The following is a 12,575-nucleotide window of genomic DNA, read 5'->3' on the forward strand; positions in this document are numbered from 1 at the left end:
TTGGGAGTAATCAGTGGCAGTCCAGGGCCTTGTCCACCCTCCAGGAGCTGAGCAAGAATCACCCTGGCTGGTGGGCCTGTCTGCTCCCCTGAGTAAGACTCCCCAGGAGGCTTGAGAGTATCTGAATCTTGGGGCCCAAGCCTGAAGCCCACAAACTTTCTCTGCCTACCAAGGGCCCCTCAGGAACGCTGGGTGAACAAATACAGAGCCAAGGAGTTGCACAGCCAGAGTCCCAGTGTGCTCAGCCCATCAGTGTGTGATGGAAACAGAGGCCCAGAGAGGTCAGGTGACCTGCCCAGGGCCTTCCAGCCCCCACACAGCTGGGACCAGGATCCACAGCCCCCAGCCCAGAGTGCTGGACACCACACTTCAGGGGAATTGGCGTGCTGACCTCACACCAGAGAGGTCCTGCTAGCTGCCAGCCTGGGGCTCCCCCGCCTGCTGCCCACCCCTTCAACACCGATAGAGGGACTCACAGGCATGACGGTGGGACCTTCCAACTGCAGACACAAAGCACACCATCACCTGAGGTCCAGGGTTGTGATTTGAATCCTACCAAGTGCCCATCAGGCCTTTCCCAGGTTCCAGGGAAAACAGGACCCCAGCCCCCACACAGTCCCTGGCCACCTGCTGCTCGTGGAGACTTGTCTCCCCACCTTTAGGAAGGGTTTCTATGTGAAGGTTTTTGCATGCACTGGTCTGAACGCATGATCACAGCCCTGCAAGGTGGGTTTGATTCTCATCCCCATCTTGCAGGTGAAACAGGTTCCCAGAGTCTGAGTAGTTTGCCAAGGCCACACAGCCAGGAAGGGGTGAACCAGGACTCAAACCCAGGTCCTCTGACTGCCACTTTCTCTCTCTGGGGGTCGGTACCCCCAGTCCCTTCCCTCTTGGTCTGTCGGAGACTCAGCAGAGACACCAGGTGAAGGCTCAGTAAGCTCAGGTGTGTGATGGAGACCTGGGGTCTTGTCACTGTCCTGCCACCTCATCCGCTGGCTTTGAAACCATCCGTGCTACTTCAGGCTTCCCCAGAGGTGTCTAACCTGGCCCCAAAACTCAGCCACCCCACCCTAGCCTCTGGGGGCTGAGGCAAGGGCTCCTCTTTTCTCCACACAGAATGGGCACCCTCTGAGGGCCTAAGGTAAGAGGTGGTCTCTTTCTAAAAGGCCTGGTGTCTAGTTAAGCTCTGGGTATCTTCTTAGCTTTGCTTTTTTGGGGGTCTCATTCAGAGAGGAGATTTGACAGCCTCTCTGAAGACACAGAAGTGAATGGCAGAGCGAGAAGAGGCTGTACCCCCCACCTACCATGACTTCCTTATTAGGCACATGGGGAATGTGAGGCCCAGTGGGTGAGAGGGGCCTGAAGGGGCACAGCTGGGACAAGAACCCAGAACTCCAGCCCCCCAGTCCAGGGCCCTTTACTGCCCAGGCTGTGCAAATGGGGCTGGGACCGAAAGATGGGGACAGTCAGGCTGGGAGGCGGGCTTGCTGGCCAGCCAGCCCAGGGGCAGCACAGGCACTCGGGCAGGAACTCCCCAGGAAGTTTGGAAACCTTCCTTCCCTAGGATCTCAGCACCCTTTTAGATCCCATGCAGATTGTCTTTCTGTTAAAGCGTTTTGAGGCACGATGGCTCACGCCTGTAATTGCAGCACTTTGGGAGGCCGAGGCTGGCGGATCACCTGAGGTCAGGAGTTTGAAACCCGCCTGGCCAACAGGGCGAAACCCCATCTCTACTAAAAATACAAAAATTAGCCGGGTGTGGTGGCGCACGCCTGTAGTCCCAGCTACTCAGGGAGGCCGAGGCACGAGAATCGCTTGAACCCGGGAGGTGAAGGCTGCAGTGAGCCAAGATCGCGCCACGGCACTCCAGCCTGGGCGACAGAGCAAGACTCATTCTCAGAAAAAAAAAAACAAAAAACGCTTTGAGAAGCTGCAGAAGCGGCTCTGCCTTTGACCCCGAATGGGCATCTTTACTCGGGTCCATCATCCCCACAAAGACAGGAAATCTGATGCCAAAAAAAAAAAAAGTCATTCCAGGTGTCAGTAACCAGGCGCTGCCTCCAGCCCCGCCCCGCCCGCCGCCCCGCCCGCCGCCCCGCCCGCCGCCCCGCCCGCCGCCTGCGCCAATCCCCGACGGGCCCGTCTTCCAGCCCCGAAGCGGTCACCTCCTGACCTCTAGTGGCGAGCGCGGGGAACTGCGCCCCGGCTCGTCCGCCCGCCGAGCCCGGGCCGTGCATGCCCTGCCCGTTGTTCCTTCGCAAGCCGAGTGAACCTCCCGATGCATGGACTCTGGCTGTCGTCGACGCAGACTCTCGTGCACTGCTTAACCCCGTTTTGCTGCCATGTGACGGCTGCAGACACTGTCCTCAAACTGCAGTCCCACAGACAAGTTTTGTATTTTGGTCTGACCTACCCGAAGGTGTCCTTTTTAAGTCTTATTTGTTAATATTTATAATGACATATAATCCAAAGTAAATGGAAACTTCATATTGCGATCTCATTGCCTTGGCGAGACTCTCACCTTTTAATAGATTTGAAGGGGGTGGGGGCGGTGGCTCACGCCTGTAAGTCCTAGCACTTTTGGAGGTCGAGGTGGGAGAATTGCTTGAGGCCTGGAGTTCGAGACCAGCCTGGTCAACATGGAGAAACCACGCCTCTACACACACAGACACACACACACAATGACAATTAGCCTAGCGTGGTGGCACACACCTGTAGCCCCAGCTATTCAGGAGGCTGAGGTAGGAGGAGGAGGATCGCTTGAGCCTGGAAAGTGGGGATTGCAGTGAGCCGAGATCACGCCACTGCACTCCAGCCTGGGCAACAGAGGGAGACCTTGTCAAAAAAAAAAAAAGAAAAAAAGAAAAAAAAAAAGATTTGGAAGGGTAGGAGGGGAGGGTGGAAAGACGGAGGAAAAGGCAACTGAAACCTACTCCGGATATAGTCTTGTTACTCTTCACCAGGAACCCATTTGAGGTAGGCCCTCAAGTTACAGATGGGGAAACTAAGGCCCAGAGAGGTTAAAATACTTTTACAGAATCACACGGCTGGTCGATGGCAGAAGCAGGATTCAAACTGAGGCAGCCCAAGACATTTTGCACCAGGACCTGTCGACCATGCTGTTGTCCACTCATCCAACAAACAGCCGTGGAGTATTGACTAACGCCAGCCCGTCTGAGGCTCCAAGAGTCGTACATTTTGGAAGGTAATTTAAGACATGTACTGCTTAGGTTTGGAGGGAAAAAAATAAACCTTCCTAACCACAGATTAGTGTATTAGGACTAGTAGCAATCCCCACACTTTATATTTTCATTCCACCTTGTTAGAAAATGTCGATCAATTGTTGAATACAGTTTATTGTACATCATTCTTTAGGTCAGAAATTTCTCAAGATAAAAGCCTTTGCTTTCTAACATCGACTAACGAAGAAAATGTATGTCATTGAATATGCAAACCTCTCAATCTCTTTCCTCTATGTCCCCCTTCAGGGTCAGGGTCAGGGTTTAGGGTCGGGGTTAGGGTCTAGGATCAGGATTAGGGGTTAGGGGTTAGGGATTAGGGTTCAGGCTTGGGTTCGTACTAGGTCCGGGTCCAGGTCCGGGTCAGCGTTTCGCATTTAGTCAGGGTTTGGTGTTCGGTTTTTGCCGTGTTAGGGTGGGTTAGGACTCGGGTCATAGTTTTGGGTTGGTGCGGTCGGCATCCGTGCTGGAATTTCCTTTCTGGCTGTCACCGTGACCGTAACCTGTATTCTGGTTCCACTGCTCTCCCCTGTCTAATTATCAGGGCTCTTTTCACCGCTGGCTCCATTCATTGCTCGCTCCTCCTGCTTATCTCTCCTGTCCAATCTGCAGAGCTCGCCACCTTCTTGTTCCGCCCTCTTTTCCCTAACATCCAATAGCAGCCTTCTCCGCAGTCCTTGCTCCTACCACTCCTGTCTCTTGTCCAATCAGCAGGCTTTACCAATGCTTACTCAGCCCACTTCTCTCTCTTGTCCAATTGGCAGGGTCTCCTCAGTGCTCGCCCCACCTACTTCATGCCCGTCCAATTGCAGGATCTCAGTGCTAGCCCCGCCCACTTCTCGCTCCTATCCAACCAGTAGAGACTCTACCAGTGCCCACCCTGCCCACTTCTCTTTCTTATCCAATGACAGGATCTCCTAGTGCTCACTCCGCCCACTTCTCTGCCCCATCCAATCAGCGAGCTCTGCCAGTGCGTTGCGTTCCTGTCCTTTGGGGAGGGAGTCCGGGGTCTCTCGGGGAAACGGAAACGCAGGCTCAGATGTGCGGGTCCAGTTTCGAGGCAAAGCGGACAAAGCGCTCTTCCAGCACACAGTGGTTTTGTGGGGCAAAGGCCGCGCGATTCCGCAGGCCCTGACCCTGCAGGGACTCAGGATGGCCCTGGGCGCTTTGTCCGGGTGGAGCAAGGGGTCGTGTGCGGGCGGCTGCGCAAATGGCCCCGCCGGCACCGCGCGGGCCCGGATATGGGGGCAGCCTGGGGAGGCAGCGCCTGCGGGTGCCGCCCACGCCGAGCGCTCTCTGCCTCCCCGAGCACTCGCTGCGGACTCCAGGGCACCGTGCACCGAGTGCCATACCTGCTGTGCGCACAGGGGCTCGGCTGGGCTCCCGCTCCCTCTCTCGGTGGAATGAGCTGTCAGAGCCGCCTCTGCGCACTCCCGTGCTAAAGGAATGGAAGCTGGGCTCCATGCCCCGGGAAAAGGGTGTTTGGCGCCACCAGCGACTGGCAAACCGGTTGCACACCTGCTCAGCTGTCAAGCTCATCTGAAGGACAAGTCCCCCGACCCCCAAACAACAAAACCTCCAGCCCGGCTGGAAGGCGGAGCTGTGGCTGCTCATTTGCAATCCGAGGTCACTGTGTGGCAGGGCCAGGAGCTGAGCTGGAGACGAGGGCGTCGTGTGGCAAGAGGAGGGTTCAGTGAGTATATTTGAGAGGTGAACCAAGCACCAGGATTTGGGGTGTCTTGGATTAGTAGTAATGGATTGTTGGTTCAGACCAAAGACCTGCGAAGAAAGCAAGAATATTTGCATGGCCCCGTGGCAACAGCCTTTTGCAGCCAGCAGGGCTGCTCTTGCTTGCTGGGAAGGAGACTGGCACCCGGACGGAGTCTCACTAAGCTTCCCCTCCCATCTCATCGCTTGCAGAGGGACGTGAGGAAAAGGGGCCTCCACAATCCCCAGAGACAATCCAAGGACCGTGGGAGCCGCTGGCCTTAGCCTCGGACTTTCCTGGAGCAGAGACAGTTTCAGAGCCACTGGCTGCCAGGTACTATCATCCCATGGCCATGGGACCAGCTCGTGATCAGTTCCTTTCCCTCCTCAGATGGAGACTGGAGCGTGGAGTGGGTGTGCCGGTGCCAGGGCCCCGACACGGGGACAAGGTCAGACCCCAGGGATGGGGAAGCCACCAGCAAGGAGCCCACGTCAGGGACTGGGGTTGGGGGCTTCCTCTGACCCCACACTGCTCCTGCACCCTGACTCATCACCTGAGTTCATGTCTGTTTTGCAGAATGAGGGGACAGACTTCGAAGGAAACACATGCAGGCCTGACACCTAAAGAGAAAGCCAGCTGTCCCTGTGGTTTATTTCTAGTATTTTGTCTGATTGCTTTTCAGTGAGTCAGTGATAGCCAACGTCTTTAGTTCCTAGTACGTACCAGTGCTGTTTGAACACTCTCCCTGCACTCTGTGCTCTTCCTATGATGAAGTGAAAACTTCATGTAAGGACAGGGAAGGTGTATCCTGGCCAGCTGTGGGGCTGGATCCACGCGGGGTCAGCCCATGGCATGTTTGGCCATCACACCATGCTCACTTCTGCTCCTTCTTTTCCTTGTACTGTTATGACATCAGCTTCTCTTCTGAGACCACCTGTGCCTGCTCATATTTAGGCCTGATACTGCCCAGGTGTGTGACCCTAGGCAGGTTCTCAAACGTCTCACCTGTAAAATGGAGATGGTACTAGGACCTTCCATGGGGTGGTTGCGAAGGTTAAGCGGGGGTGGTTAGCCAAAGCCTAGGAGCATCAAGGAGCACCATTGAGACACAGTGAGTATTTGTGGAATATTAATTCTTAATTCTTTAATAATTCTCTAATGAATTATTTACTTAATTCCTTTAGGATCAATCATCATTTATTCAGTCAACTGTTAGGCTCTAATCATTTTCAGTTAGGTTAGAGATAGCATAGGGTTATGACTGTTAGGGTTAGGGTGGGGATTAAAATTCTATATGAGATTTGGGTTGGGAAACAGAGTCAAACCGTATCATCAGTTCAATATTTTATATTAAGAGTTACAGAGATGTTGAACTCATATTCCTCATGGAGGTTAAAAACTCTATATGGTGGTGAGAAGTTGTAGTTAGAAAATTTATTTATTCTATAAATTTATCTTTGTACACTAAGGACCCGTATTCATTAAACTAAAATAAAATATTCTGAGAACTGTGTGATGTGACTAAGCTATGACCGTACCAGCTCATTTAATCCTTACCAACTGATAACTATAGTGCCCACATTTTGCTCATGAGGAAACAGAATTAGAAAGATAAAATATCTTGCCTAGACTCCCAGCTAGCAAGTGACCTATGCCAGGCTTGAGTCTACGGACAGATCTGAAGTCTTGGACTTTTAATTACTATTCCTATTCAAGTCTATCATTTTGGATGTATTTTCTGGGTGACAGGGTGAGACCCTGTCTCAAACAAAAAAAGAAACCCAAAAAGTTTGTTTGTGAAGAAGGAGGAAAACTAGTTTTATGTGGTGTCATCAAGAAGTGAGAAAGGAAAATGTCTTGATCATAGAGCATGATCTGATACTTTAAAAGTTGCCGAGAGGTCAAATAATGAAGGCAGATGGGACCTTTTGAGCTTACTGGTGACCTTCATATGAGCAATTTCACTGTTGGAGATGAAGCCATGTTGGTGTTCAGTTACTCAACATTATTCAACATCCCTTCATGCTAAAAACTCTCCATAAACTAGGTATTGATGGAACGTATCTCAAAATAATAAGAGCTATCTATGACAAATCCACAGCCAATATCATACTGAATGGACAAAAGCTGGAAGCATTCCCTTTAAAAACTGGCACAAGACGAGGATGCCTTCTCTCACCACTCCTATTTAACATAGTACTGGAAGTTCTGGCAAGGGCAATCAGAGAAAGAAATAAAACATATTCAAATAGGAAGAGAGGAAGTCAAATTATCTCTGTTTGCAGATGACATGATTTTATATTTAGAAAACCCCATCGTCTCAGCCCAAAAACTCCTTAAGCTGATAAGCAACTTCAGCAAAGTCTCAGGATACAAAATCGATGTGCAAAAATCACAAGCATTCATATACAGCAACAATAGACAGAGAGCAAAGTCATGAGTGAACTCCCATTCACAATTGCTACAAAGAAAATGAAGTACCTAGGAATACAACTTACAAGGGGTGTGAAGGACGTCTTCAAGGAGAACTACAAACCACTGCTCAAGGAAATAAGAGAGGACACAAAACAATGGAAAACCATTTCATACTCATGGATAGGAAGAATCAATATAGTGAAAATGGCTATACTGCCCAAACTAATTTATAGATTAAATGCTATTCACATCAAACTTCCAGTGACTGTCTTCAAAGAATTAGAAAAAACTACTTTAAATTTCATATAGAACCAAAAAAAGAGCCCGTATAGCCAAGAGTACCCTAGGCCAAAAGAACAAAGCTGGAGGCATCACGCTACCTGACTTCAGACTATACTACAAGGCTACAGTAACCGAAACAGCATGGTACTGGTACCAAAACAGAAATATAGAACAATGGAACAGAACAGAGGCCTCAGGAATAACACCACACATCTACAACCATCTGATCTTTGACAAACCTGACAAAAACAAGCAATGGGGAAAGGATTCCCTATTTAATAAATGGTGCTGGGAAAACTGGCTAGCCATATGCAGAAAACAGAAACTAGACCTCTTTCTCACACCTTATGCAAAAATTATGTCAAGATGGGTTAAAGACTTAAATGTAAAACCCAAAACCATAAAAACCCTAGAAGAAAACCAAGGCAATAGGGTTAGGGTTAGGGTCAGGGTCAGGGTTAGGGTCAGAGTTAGGGTCAGGGTCAGGGTTAGGTTAGGGTGAGGGTCAGGGTCAGGGTCAGGGTTAGGGTCAGGGTCAGGGTGAGGGTCAGGGTCAGGGTCAGGGTAGGGTCAGGGTTCGGGTTCGGGTTAGGGATTTGGGTTAGGGTGAGGGTTAGGGGTTAGGGTGAGGGTTCGGGTCCGGGTCAGGGTCAGGGTCAGGGTAGGGTCAGGGTTTGGGTTCGGGTTCGGGTTTGGGTTAGGGGTTAGGGTGAGGGTCAGGGTCAGGGTTAGGGTAGGGTTAGGGTCAGGGTCAGGGTCAGGGTCAGGGTTAGGGTAGGGTTAGGGTTAGGGTTAGGGTAGGGTTCGGGTTCGGGTTAGGGTTCGGGTTCGGGTTCGGGTTAGGGGTTAGGGGTTAGGGTTAGGGTTAGGGTAGGTGTTAGTGGTTACGGTTAGGGTTAGGGTTAGGGTTAGGGTTAGGGTCAGGGTCAGGGTCAGGGTCAGGGTTAGGGTAGGGTTAGGGTTAGGGTTAGGGTAGGGTTCAGGTTAGGGTTACCGTTCGGGTTCGGGTTCAGGTTAGGGGTTAGGGGTTAGGGTTAGGGTTAGGGTAGGTGTTAGGGGTTAGGGTTAGGGTTAGGGTTAGGGTAGGTGTTAGTGGTTACGGTTAGGGTTAGGGGTTAGGGTTAGGGGTAGGGTAGGGTTAGGGGTTAGGGTTAGGGTTAGGGTTAGGGGTTAGGGTTAGGGGTAGGGTAGGGTTAGGGGTTAGGGTTAGGGGTTAGGGTTAGGGTTAGGGTTAGGGTTAGGGGTTAGGGTTAGGGTTAGGGTTAGGGTTTAGGGTTAGGGTTAGGGTTAGGGATTAGGGTTAAGGTTAGTGTTAGGGGTTAGGGTTCGGGTTAGGGTTAGGCCAGGACCAGGATCCCAGATCACCTATCCCGTCACCCTGAGCCCATGTCCTTCACATGCTTCTCTCTCGCATCATCTTTCCAGAAGTATCTCCTACCTAATCTGACCTCCTTTGGCCTCTTCTCTATATTTAATCAAAGAAGTCTTTTTAAAGAACAAATGAGTTACTATGTTACCTGCCTAAAGCCTTCCCTTGCTCCCCACTGCCTTAGGGTGAAAGACAACCATAACCTTTGTCCTCACCCCCCCACCTCTTGGGCTTCATCTCTTCCCCTTTGTCTCCTTTCATACTGTTAGCTCATGCTCCTGAATTAATTGGAACTCCCTATTTATGACGTGTCTTCTCCCAACTGTAATCCTTTTGCACATGCTGTCCCCTCTGCCTTTAACACTCTTACCAACCCTGCTGCATTTGTCTGTTCTTTTTTAGGTTACCGAGTAGATCTTTCTTTTTCCAGGTAACCTCCCTGGCTTGCTGGCCTCCAGGGTAAAGTAATCCCTACTGAGTTCTCTGGGAGCAACTCTATGCTGTTATGATCTGTGTTACCACCAGTTTCTCCTGGCTCCTGAGAGAAGGCTGGATATAGAAGATAATCCTGCCATCCATTAGGAGAAAGGGAATGCTGTATGGAACCCAGCAGTTCTCCAGGACACCTCTTGGTACTTCCACTGACCACAGTAAACGTTCATAAAAAACTAACCCAACCAACTAAATAACCAACAAAGGCAGGACCACTAAGGGTTTGGACCCTTCAGGAATGAAGGTTTTGATCACCCTACTGGTAAAAAGCCAGAACAATGGAAGGGTGGGCTCAAGGCAAATGGAACCTGGGATGAATAATGTAAGAAGGAATTTATGAATATTAACTACAGCGTTGTGACCAGTTACAGAAAGAGAACTATAGTAGTGATACAGTTTTTTCTCCTTGTTTGTATGTGTATGTCTATCTGTATCTATGTCATCTATCTTTCTATTTATTAATCTATATGCACATTTTGTTTTGTTTTGTTTTGAGAGGGGGTCTCGCTGTATCACCCAGGCTGGAGTGCAGTGGCGGATCTCGGCTCACCACAACCTCTGACTCCTGGGTTCAAGCAATTCTCCTGCCTCACCCTCCTGAGTAGCTGGGATTACAGGCATGCATCACCATGCCCAGCTAATTTTTGTATTTTTAGTAGAGATGGGGTTTCACCATGTTGGCTAGGCTGGTCTTGAAATCCTGACCTCAGGTGATCTGCCTGCCTTAGCCTCCTAAAGTGCTAGGTTTACAGGTGTTAGCAACTGCACTCGGTCTGTTTTGTTTTAAGAGATAAGGTCTTGCTGTGTTGCCCAGGTTGCCCTCAAACTCCTGGGCTCAAGAGATCCTCCTGCCTCAGCTTCCCAAGTAGCTGAGGTTACAGGCACAAGCCACCATGCCTGGCTAGCATATTTGTTTTTATTAACTAATTTTTTCTTTTGTTTCCTCTTTTATCCTTGTTATTTTATAGAAGGATTATTGGCAGGAGCTTGTAGGTTATAAACTCTTCAGGCAGAACTGCCAAGGAATAACCTCACTCAAAAGATGGGTGCAGTGTCTGTTGGGGCTTCCTATCTCCCCTCTGTGGGAGAAGGGGAGAGGGCCTTGTGTTAATATGAAGGATGCATTGAAACTTGTTATACAAAAAATATACATTTATTAATGTAGTACAGAAGACTTAATATCTGTAGAAGAATGTGTGTGGATGCTGAGCAACAAAAGGGGTGGCTGGGCCAGTGAGAAGCTATTGACACCTGGTTAGGTGCAGTGTCAGGTAATTCCAGCACTTTCGGAGGCCGAGGTGGATGGATCACCTGAGGTCAGTAGTTCAAGACCAGCCTGGCCAACATGGCAAAACCCTGCCTCTGCTAAAAATACAAAAATTAGCTGGGCATGGTGGCGGGTGCCTGTAATCCCAGCTACTTGGGAGGCTGAGGCAGGAGAATCACTTGAACCTGGGAGGCAGAGGTTGCAGGGAGCCAAGATCGTGTCATTGTACTCCCGACTGGGCAACAAGAGTGAAACTCCATCTCAAAATGAAAAAAGAGAAGCTACTGACTCTCAGCTCCAAACAGCCTTCCATACTTAACTTGGCAATGGTGGGACTGGAACTGTCTGAATTACATTAGTTTTGCCAGCCGGCTCCTTGTTAGGGGCTGTCAGGCAGACAAAGATACACTCTTTTCTGTTGTCTTTGTTGTTCATGCCAATGTCATCTCAGCAGTGTCATTTCACTTCCAGTTTCCAGTTTTTTCCACACTCCTAGAATCAGCTTCATCTCTCTCTTCAGAGGCTCCACTGGGCAGTGCTCCCCCACCAGAGGTCTGGGTCCCAGCTCTGCAGAAGCCCTGATCTGAGCTCCCAGGAGCCAGCCCCAGCTGGTCTCTGCTCAGGTGTCTGGGTTGCAGGTCCTGGGGGGTCCCTCTGTTGACCTTCTAGGTTCTCACAACCTAATCTCTTACTATTGTCCCCAGTCCTTGAGGGGGTGCCTGCATCCTGCAGTTACTTTCTCTGTTACCTCAATGTCTTCCTTTGCTTTTCTAGTTCCCTGGTAGCCACCAATTTCCTGATATTAAATTCTTTCCATTTTTCTTTTTCTTTTTTGAGATGGAGAATCACACTATCACCCGGGCTGGAGTGGAGTGGCGCTATCTTGGCTCACTACAACCTCTGCCTCCCAGGTTCAAGTGATTCTCCTGCCTCAGCCTCCTGAGTAGCTGGGATTACAGGCACCCACCACCACGCCCAGCTAATTTTTTGTATTTTTAGTAGAGACGGGGTTTCACTATGTTGGCCAGGCAGTCTCGAAATCCTGACCTTGTGATCTGCCTGTCTTGGCATCCCAAAGTGCTGGGATTACAGGCGTGAGCCACGGCGTCCTGCCTCTTTCCATTTTTCTAACTGAACTCTTAGTGATACAAGATAATGCAGACTTCCTTCTCACACGGATCCTACAGTCCAGTGGGAGAGACAGATATTAAGCAAATAATTACATTTAATTATGTTGAAATAAGTGCCATGAAGGAAAAGTACAAAGTTTATTAGCATATTAAAGGCCCTGAGAAGTTCTGCAGTAAATAAGCCTGGTTAGCATTGTTTAGGGCAACATCTCATTTTATTTGACCAAGAAACTTCATGGTAAACCTATTAGCACCCAGCAGAGTTAGCGTGCTACATAGTAGTGCATTGTGCAAATGGAAAAGGGAAGTCATTGAAGAAATGTGAGCTGGGGGACTTGGAGTGTGAGCATTTGCCATGTTCCTCCAGTAGCATCCAGTGGGTTAGGGGCATCTTAGCTGCAGGATTCCAGTCATAGGATCAACTGACAATTCTCCTTGCTCTTTTCTTTTCTTTTCTTTTCTTTTTTTTTTGAGACAGAGTCTCGCTCTGTCGCCCAGGCTGGAGTGCAGTGGCGCGATCTCGGCTCACTGCAAGCTCCGCCTCCCGGGTTCACGCCATTCTCCTGTCTCAGCCTCCCCAGTAGGTGGGACTACAGGCGCCCGCCACCACACCTGGCTAATTTTTTGTATTTTTAGTAGAGACGGGGTTTCACCGTGTTAGCCAGGATGGTCT

The sequence above is a fragment of the Gorilla gorilla genome, chromosome 17, assembly GCF_029281585.2.
Source record: "Gorilla gorilla gorilla isolate KB3781 chromosome 17, NHGRI_mGorGor1-v2.1_pri, whole genome shotgun sequence".
In the NCBI taxonomy this organism is placed as follows: domain Eukaryota; kingdom Metazoa; phylum Chordata; class Mammalia; order Primates; family Hominidae; genus Gorilla; species Gorilla gorilla.